Raw genomic sequence first — 10684 nt, forward strand, 5'->3', positions numbered from 1 at the left:
AAAATATATGTAGAGTCAGTATGACAAAAGTAATAAATGTACGTTATAGATTAGTTCAGTATAATTTTTTAAATCAATTATATTTTACTCCGTTTAAACTAAAAATTCCACCTCAGTTCCTCAGATACATGTTTTAGATGCGGTCAAGAAGTAGGTGCTTTTTTTTTACATTCGACATGGACCTGTCGTGAGGTTAGAAGTTTTTGGTCGCAAATTATATCTTTTTTAGAGCAGATTTAAAAAATAAATGTACCATTTGATCCAATGTTATTTTTGTTAGGAGATATTAAATCAACGGTTTTAAAATTGAAGCTAATTATGTATCAAATTGAGTTTTTGCGTTTATCAATAACGGTTTCAAAAAATGATTAGCTATTACTTGGAAATCTGATTCAAATTAAGGGATGAAAAGATGGCACAATGAAATTAAAGCCTGTATCCCCTTAGAAAAAATTACGTATAATTTGAGAGATAAATATTCTTTTTTTTATTAAAGTTTGGAGCCCTTACTTGAAAACTGTTGATATTAAAATATGAGGTCTCGATCCGCCCCAGTGGACGTCTTCACTCCTGCAGCCAAGAAATATTTTAGTTATAACTTTAAGATCAAATAATGATCTCCCCTCTCTTTCTTTCTTTGTAGTTGGGGTAGGAAGGAGGGAGGGTAGTAGCTGGGAGGTTGGGTTTTTTTCATATATATAAAAATGATTGATCATAAGATTATATGTATTTAGATGTCATAATTATTGTTATGTTTGTATTGATTCATCTTAAATAAAATATTTTAAAAAAGAAATCATCCCTGATGTCTTCCCTAAACTTTCCTCCTTTCATTTTGTACAGATGTCCTCTGGTATTTGCTACTCCTGCCCTGGGATAAAGGTGCTGGCTGTCCACCCTATCTATACCTCTCAGAATCTTGTAGATCTCTGTTAAGTCTCCTCTCATCTTTCTTTGCTCCATAAAGAAAAATCCTAGCTCTGCTAACCTTGCTTCATAAGAGTTATTTTCCAACCCAAGCAACATCCTGGTAAATGTCCTCATACCCTCTCCATAGCTTCCACATCCTTCCTATAATGGGGTGACCAGAACTGAACACAATATAAGTGTGGTCTCACCGAGATTTGTAGAGTTCCAATATGACCAATATAGCCCCAAGCAAACCAATCTCTCCTCAAAGGCTAACCCCCTCATCTCCAGAATAACATGGTGAACCTCCTCTGCACCATCTCCAAAGCAAGTAAGGAGACCAGAACTAAAGCAGCCTCATCAGTACCTTGTACAGTGGCAGAATAACCTCCCTGGTCTTAAATTCAATCCTTATAGCAATGAAGGACAACACTCTTATTGATTACCAGTAGCACCTACAAAATTACCTCTTACGATTCATGCACAAGCACACCCAAGCCCCTCTGCACAAAATCCTGCAAATGTCACTATTTCAATAATAATCTTAATCTACAATTTTTCCTCTCATGGAGCACATTTCAACAGGAATAAATTGAGAAGTACACCGTTACTAGGATATTCAAGCTGACAAAAAACTTACTGGCTCCAGTCAAACCAAGACACAAGGTATTTCAACAGTTGGTTAAAGTAATAACCATTATGAGTGCCCCAGTCCTATAGATTAACACAAAGTCCAACAGGTGGAATCAGCATTGCAGAATAAAACAGCTGGAGGAAGTCAGCCTGCCATGCAGCACCTGTGGATGTGGATGTGGATGTGGATTCCAGCATCTGCAGTATCTTGTAGGGGCTGCACTACTGCTGGTGCAGACCCAGGGAGAGTGGGGAGTGGAGACCGTGCGCTCCCTTGCTGGGTCCTTGTGGTGCACTGTTAGCCAGAATCAAACACACACAAAGATAAAGACTGTACAACAGGCTTTAATCCACAAAGACTTCCACAGAGCCAGGCTGGCTGTAGCTGCAGCAACTTTGAGTGAGGCCTTGGGAGGCCGGAGCAGGCTTATATCCCGGAGGGTGATTGATACCCGATCGGGTGGGGCTTGATCCCTTCAGGCCGACTGATTGACAGCCGGCCAGGTGTTGTCCTGTCCCCTTACACTCCTGCAGGTACAGAGGTTTCCCCCTGCAATAGGCCGGTGGTGTACCACCACAGTCCTACCGACTTTCCCACTGCTGACAGGATTTAAACAGCCAATGGTGTTTTATTTAAAATCCTGCAACTGCAGGAGATTACAGTGCTTGTATTCGGCAGTGGCCACGAGGAGTTACAGGCTTCAGTCTGGCAGCAGACTAGTGCAGGATGCCAGTAACAAGAAGACCACCCTCCCCCCCCCCCCCCCACCCCCACCATTGAGAATGAGAAGCAGAGAAGATCCCAAGGCTGGCAACCACAGTTGGTAACTAATGAAGGACACACACATACCATGAGCTGTTGGCAACCTGCAGACAAGGAACCCACACAGACTGTGTGTGGGCTGCTAGTGACTTGAGATCAAAGGACTTGCACAAGACTGTGGGCTGCTGGAGACTGGCTCATGAGAACCAGGTATCAGAACTGTGATACAAGAGGGTGCTGAGGGCAAGGAGGGCCCACAAAGGGCCCTGGGCACTGAAAGCTTCCTCATCATGTTGGAGGTTTGGATCTGGGCTCAGGTTGCCGATGCTTTGAACTGAACTGGCGTCTGTGTGGCTGCAGAGGCTTCGGGAGCACTGAAGGCAAATCCACGAAACTCAGTGACTCTGGGTGGATTCTCTTTGGCTTCTTTCTCTGACTGTAAATGACATCGTACAATGCTAAATGCAAATCTCTGTCTGCCTTATCGCAGACTAAAGGCAGTTTCATGCAATATTACATTTATGTTTTATTACATGACAATAAATAGTATCTAATTTGATTTTGTCTTCATGGAATAATTGCAGGTTTTGTTGAGCTGAAGCAGATTGGTGCATACTTCGAGTATGGACAAGTACATGCTATTACAGGATCACATCGTCTGCTGAATGAGGAGACATTGCTTGTGGACAAGTCATCTGAGACTGACCAACAGCAAGTACAGGATCCCCAGAGCAGCCAGCAAAGTCCCCGACAGCTAAAAAGTCAGAGTCAAGCTGCATGGCAGCTTCAGGGTAAGAGTGGAACCTCATCATGGGCCAATATTATAATTGTGATACCACATATTATCAAAGTTCAGGAGCTCCTCTCAGCCTGTCCAAACATCAAAAGCTGAGGATTTTCGGGGAGGAGTCACGTGATGGAGTAGTGGCCGGACGGTGAACTCCAGCCCTCTCCAGAAAAGTCGGGAAAAACAAAGGAAAACACAAAGGCACAGAAATAAAAGTTACAGAAAAGTGAGTATAAAGGTGGAAAGAAGATGGCGACAAAAAAAGAAAAATCGAAAGCAACGGTAAGAAGAGAGGAAGAGAAGACAAAGGAGGAAAAAGGTGAAGGCCTTACCTGTCCGAAGAGGCCCGCTGCGGAGAGAGAAACCCGCTCCCTCAGGTCGGTAAATAATGGACTACAAAAATGGCTCGCAGAGCCGAGTAAAAGTGCGCAACCGCGCATGCGCGATACTTCACGCACGCGCGATGCGAATGAAAAAAAACACACCGACGGGAGGGGGGACCAGCTGGGGAGTCGATCTCCACAGCCGGCAACGACAGCTGCAGAACACCTGCAGCAAGAAGAGACCACAGAAGACAATAGAAACAAGAAAGAAGAGGAGGAAAGGGCACCAAAGAAACAACAGATGGTCAACCCAGAGGAAGAAGAAGAGGAAGAGGAAGAGTACAGTGAAATAGAAGAAGAAAAGAAAGGCAAGGTAAAGGATATACTTGCTCTTATTAAAGGATACATGGAGTCATTTAAAAAATAGCAAACACAGGAATTTAAGGATTTAAGAAAAAGAATAAACAACACAGAAGAGAAAATAAATAAAATGGAGATGACCTTAACAGAAATGGGAAAGAAAATGGACAAGATGGAAGAGCGGGCAGTAGCAGCAGAAATGGAGGTAGAAGACTTAAAAAAGAAATTGGAGAAATCTAATAAAAAAACTAAAGAGACACAAGAACTACTAGCTCAAAAAATAGATACAATGGAAAACCATAACAGAAGAAATAACATAAAGATAGTGGGCGTTAGGGAAGATGAAGAAGGCAAGAATATGAGGGAGTTTATAAAAGAGTGGATCCCTAAGACCCTAGGATGTCCAGAACTACAGCAAGAAATGGAAATAGAAAGGGCACATAGAGTATTGGCCTCTAAACCACAATCACAACAAAAACCAAGATCTATTGTAGTAAAATTCCTAAGATATACTACAAGAGAAAAGGTACTGGAGAAGACAATGGAAAAAGTAAGAGAGGGCAACAAACCACTGGAGTATAAAGGGCAAAAAATCTTCATTTATCCAGATATAAGTTTTGAACTCCTAAAGAAGAGAAAAGAGTTCAATACAGCAAAGGCAATTTTATGGAAGAAAGGGTATAAATTTATACTAAAGCATCCAGCGGTATTGAAAATATTTATTCCAGGACAACAAAACAGACTATTCTCGGATCCAGAAGAAGCACGAAAATTTGCAGAACAATTACAAAAATAGACTGAGGGATGAAGACGGGTAATGAGAGCAAAAATGATCACGATTGATATGTATGCGGGTAAAGAGGTATAAGAGTGAATAGAGACAATGAGCATACATGAATGTATCTGTACTTAGAGGAAAATATAGATAGTATAGACAAGAATTAATAAGGGAAGGTAATGGAATAGAGAGAATAAGGAGGGAATTAAAAGAGTGACCTTTGTGACATATGAAAAGTGAAATCTTTTCTGGGGGAGGCGGGGTGGGGGGAAATAGCGGTCACTGCAAAATCAGTTGACGCTTGCGAGTGGATTCGCAAATCCAAATGGAGAGGGGAGATGTGGTTGCCCGACAAGGGATAAAGGACAACTCAGGAGGTGAAGGGGAGATTGGGGATAAATAAGATAGAAATAGGAGAATAAGGAAAATGTTGGATGTTGTAGGAATGTTGTCTTATAAAGAGTTGAAAATAAGAAAACAGAAATGGAAAAGGAGGAAAGGTAATGATGGAAAAACGGAAAGAGAAGATAAACAAAATATAAAAGGGCTACGCTGAACTATATGTCTTTAAATATTAATGGAATACATAACCAAATTAAAAGGAAGAAACTACTAAATTTAAATGAATAAATGTATTCCATTAGAAAAAATAACATATAGGTTAAGAAATAATATTGAAATATTCGAACAAGTATAGGAGCCTTACATTAAATACAATAGCGAAAACCTACCGGGGACAAACTGTACCTAAGTTGATGGAAGGAGAAGGAAAGAAAAGAATGGACTCAGTAGAATTTCTGGTGTAATTTTGTTGAATGACAACATTGTCTGACTGGCTTAATGCAACCTAGATTGTATACCTAAAATGGATGAGGGGGGGGGGAGGTGGGGGGGAGGTGGGGGGGTGGTTTGGGAGGAAAGTGGGGGGGGGGAGAAAAAGTCACTGTATATGTGTGAAAAAGAAATAGTGTATATCATGGCTAATGTGATTTATGGTGTGAAAAATAAAAAATTTTAAAAAAAAGCTGAGGATTTTCCAGGTCCATTCATGGGGAAATGGATCAGAATCATAGTGAACATTCAAAATGAAAAGGTGGAGTTCCTGGAGATCCCTCCCTATCCCAATCAGTGAGCTAAAGTCATCCTATCCAGTTTTCCACTGTTAGTTGTGACAGTCAACAGAAGCTGGTGCTGAACTTCTCAGGAGTGGAGCCAAGTGCACTCTCCACTTCAGCCGAGCTCAAACACAGTGAGAAATGGACTGAAATGGAGACAAACTACAATTTACTTTTTCCCCCTACCAGGATACATTGATAGATTTGGGGGCTGTTTTACGGTGCATCTCCGCTCCATCTACAATAGCCATTCTGAGCTCTCAGTTGCTGGCACTTAAACTCCCTTTGCCATTCCCAACCCGATCTGTCTGTGCTGAGCCTTCTCCACTGCTAGAGTGATGCCCAATGGAAACTAGAGGAAGAATGCTTGATATTTCGTCTGACCAGCCTACACTCCAGATATGAACACAAAATTATCTAATTTCAGATAATTCTGCTCTTTCCCTAATCCCCCACTATGTTGTCCTTTTTCTCATCCACCCCCAACCATTCTCATTCCCCTCCTCTTTGATTCCATTCCCTTCCAGCCTCACTTTGAATAAGAGCAGGAACCTATCCTATCTTCCAGTCAATATTTAATCCCTCAATAAACCAGAGGTTATTATCACAGTTATTTACAAGATCTTGGTTTGTGAACATTGGCTGCTGTGTTACAGTAGTAGTCACATTGGAAAAGCCGGCTGTGATGTGTTTGGAAATCAGAACTTCAACTTGCATTATCTCTTGAAACATGGGGAAGAATTACTAGACTAGTTAATACTTCTTCATTTTGTGCATGTCATTCTTTAATACAGAGTAAAATAGTTCATAGAACTTGTATGTCTAAAGATAAACTAGTGTGTATCTTTCCTAATACGAGCTCTTCTTGAGATAGATGCAATACTGAGGTGACTTCAATGATTCATATATTAGTCATGTCCTGTGTTTAAAAAAAATTGGAAAGATTTTTAAAACTCTATCAATGATACTGGTTATTCAATTACAACCTAACCCCTTAACTGCTCTTTTTGGAATTACAGATGGAGGTTGTTTACCTACTTCTGCATATGGAGTTATAGTTTTTTTTCTACACTATTAGCTAGAAGAGCCATTTTACTTAAATGGAAAAACTCTGATTCTCTACATTATTTCAATGGTTTTCTCATGTTATGTCTTTCTTAAATCTAGAAAACGTCAGAAGTCGTACTTTAGATACAACTACTAAATTTGAAGAAACATGGAAACCATTTATTGATTACTTTCATGGGATTTAACTGGCATTATTCTTATGAATTAACTCTTCCTTTCCAGACATAATATAATTCTTGCCGTTTTTGTTATCTGTAGGTATGGAGCGGAGCTATGTTTTAAACTATTCAACAGATCCTCGGGACAGGCCACTCAGTTGTTTTCTTTTTGCTGTTTTTATTTTTTTTAAATAGATTAGTTTTTTAAAATATATATAATTAATTCTTTAGCTCTGTTTTCTTTGTTAGGAGAATTATTTCTAATATGTCACAGTTTCACTCTTTGGAATTGAGATGTGATACTTATACTATGTAGACTTGAACATACCACTTTAATTATGTTATTTCTATTCTATTTATGCTGTGTTTGTTATGAAATGTTAATAAAATGATTGAAAAAGAATGTATTTAGATACCCAGAATTTAAATTTAGATATATAGACATACATCACAGTAACAGGCCCTTTCTCCCTATGAGCCCGCGCCGCCCAATTAACCTAAAACCTGGTACACATACATGGGAACATACAAACTCCTTACAGAGACCATGGGATTTGAACCTGGGTCATTGGCACAGTAATCTTCTTTGGCTTGGCTTCGCAGACGAAGATTTATGGAGGGGTACGTCCACATCTGCTGCAGGCTTGTTGGTGACTGACAAGTCCGATGCGGGACAGGCAGGCACAGTTGCAGCGGCTGCAAGGGAAAATTGGTGGGTTGGGGTTGGGTTTTTCCTCCTTTGTCTTTTGTCAGTGAGGTGGGCTCTGCGGTCTTCTTCAAAGGAGGTTGCAGCCCGCCGAACTGTGAGGCGCCAAGATTCACGGTTGGAGGCGATATCAGCCCACTGGCGGTGGTCAATGTGACAGGCACCAAGAGATTTCTTTAAGCAGTCCTTGTACCGCTAACCACGGTACCCTGTGTGGAAAATGCAAGAGTTGCAATGTGTAGGATAAAGCTTTTGAGCTTTTAAAGACTATTTTGCAGGTGACTATGAGTTTCAAAAGGGTTTTGTTGGTATTATGTCTGTTCAAAATTTAATCAGATGAATTCTGTTTGACGAGAGCTGTAGGTTTTAGAAATGACAGCAGTAACACATTTTCACAAAAAAAGATGGATTTTTGTGTTTGCGGTTTATAGCTTGTGCACTTGAATGGGAGAAATAATTAACAACCTGATTAACAGGCTGTTGAGAAGTCATCTGGCAATACTTTAAAGACACCTGTCTCCACTTCAATCAGAGCCTTCTGCTCACATGATCTATCTAATAGTCAATGTTGCATCTTGCTCACCCACTGGGAAGGAAGTGCTTGGTTCTGGGATCTTGACCTCTGCAGAATTACATTTGCATTTCTGGCTTCTTTGCAACTTTAATTATCCAAATACATCTGTGCTAGGGCTGTCATAAGTTAAACAAGTCATAGTATGTCCAACAAAAACACCAAAGCAATAGTTTTATTCTGCAGGATAATTTACAAAAGTGAAGCTGGGCACAAGTCTGCTATGTGCAAATGTAACTGAGATTACAACCACTATATTGAGAATGGGAGATGATTTCTGCCAAATGCAAATTCTGAATTCTTCTCTTAGAATGAGCCTCCATTATTAAAGGAGAGGAAGGGAAGGGCAAAGGTGGCACAGAGGAAGTGTCTGACCCAGACCACTCAACTGGCTAAGCTAGCTGTACTCTAGAATAGCTCCAAACTGTGCTTTTGGAATAGAAAACAGAACCAGGGTGAGAGAGAGTCAAAGCTATAGTCTGCAGACAAGGTCAGTCAAAACCACTGTGACAAACTGCCAGTCAAAAATGAATGGAGAACATCTTCATACATCCTATGTATTTTTTTAGAATCATAGAGCAGCACAGAAACAGGTCCCTTTTGTTCTTCTAGTCTGTGCCAAACCATTTTTGTTTTGCCTAATCCTACTGACCTGCACCCAGTTCATAGTTCTCCATACCTCTCCCATCCACATACCTGCCCATATTCCTCTTAAATGTTAAAATTGAGCCCACATTCACCTTCCCAGCTGGCAGCTCATTCTACACTCTCATCACTTTCTGTGCGAAGTTCCCCTTAAGCTTTTCCCTTTCACTCTTAACCCATGTCCTCTGATTTGTTTCTCACCTACTCTCAGCCCATCTAATTTACTCTACCTCCCTCATAATTTTAACTACCTCTATTAAATCTCCCCTCATTCTTCTATGCTTCAGGGATAAAGTCCTATCCTGTTTATCCTTTCCCTGTAACTTAGTTCCTGAAGTCTGGGCAACATCCTAGTAAATCTTCTCAGCACTCTTTCTACCTTATTGATAGTTTTCCTGTGTTGAGTACCAAAACTGATCATAATTTGGCTTCACCAATGTCTTATACAACTTTACATTAACATCCCAGCTCCTATATTCAACTGTGATTTTTGAAGGCCAATATGCCAAAAGCTCTCTTTACAATCCTATCCACCTATGACACCATTTTCACAGAATTATTCATCTGTATTCCCAGATCCTTCTGTTCTATCACATACAGCGCCCTATTTACTGCGTATGTCCTTTCTTGGTTTGCCCTTCCAAAATGCAACCCCTCACACTTGTCTGCATTAAATTCCATCTGCCATTTTTCATCCCATTTTCCCCAGCTAGTCCAGATCCTTCTGCAAGTTTTGAAAACCTTCTTCACTGTCCACTGCATCTACAATCTTAGTGTCATCTGCAAACTTGCTGATGCAATTTACCACATTATCATCCAGATCATTGATAGAGATGACAAACAACAATGGTCCCAGCACCGATCCCTGAGGCACACCACGAGCCACAGGATTTAATCAGTCTGCTGAACAACGTCCCAAAGGCAGTCATCCTCTACATGCTGGAGGTCAATCATAGAAATAGTTTATGTTGGTAATCTCTTTTGCTTCTGAGCAACACGGAGAGTAGTGCAACACAGGCCAAGAGCAGTAAATCCCAGTCTCGACACTGTCAGGAAATAGAGAGTTCTCCTGACTGACTGTTTTAATTTCAACAGATATTCCAGACAGAAATATACAGTGGGGAATTTCCAAAGTAATGCCAGGAAATCAAGAAAACCAAGATATAAGCACTTCAATGGGAATTTTTATAAACTTGTACCATCAGCATTACTTTTAAATTGCTTGTCTGAAGTTTCACAAATAAACCTAAACATTTTGTTCATCATATTAAAAGATTAATTAATGTCAAGAATAACAAAAACATAATTTATTGCAGTGGAATCTTGAACAAGGTGGCTTCACTGTCCCGTAGTGATGAACTATCCCTGGCCATAGGGATCTTTGATGGGCATGAACTGACAGCAGCATACCTGACCCAAAATCATTCACCTGGACAACAAAATGGGTGAAATGTGCTCCATTCTTCAGAAGAGGCACTGCCTTTGTCAAACCCCCACCCCAATCTTTTGTTCGGATGGTTGCCAGCATTTTGGTAAAGGGCTCAAGCTTGAAATGTCAGTTATGTATCTTTATCTTTGCTACATAGAGGTCATTGTTTGACCTGGTGGGCTTCTCCAGTGTGGGTCTTTTTTTAACTTCAACCACGGTATCTACAGAATTTTGTGATTTACTTCCACCTCCAATTATTATTTTCCAAGGTTATCAAAAGCCACAAGTTCATGGACAGCAACCAAGGCCATTTGACTCTTTACCTAATATTTTTTGTGGATTGTACAGACTACATTATAAGACCTACTAAGTACCAATGCAATACTGAGATGAAATATTGGTCCTAGAAATCAAATGCTATTAGCAACTGCTGATGAAG

Source organism: Narcine bancroftii, chromosome 8 (assembly GCF_036971445.1).
Source record: "Narcine bancroftii isolate sNarBan1 chromosome 8, sNarBan1.hap1, whole genome shotgun sequence".
NCBI classification, from domain to species: Eukaryota; Metazoa; Chordata; class Chondrichthyes; order Torpediniformes; family Narcinidae; genus Narcine; species Narcine bancroftii.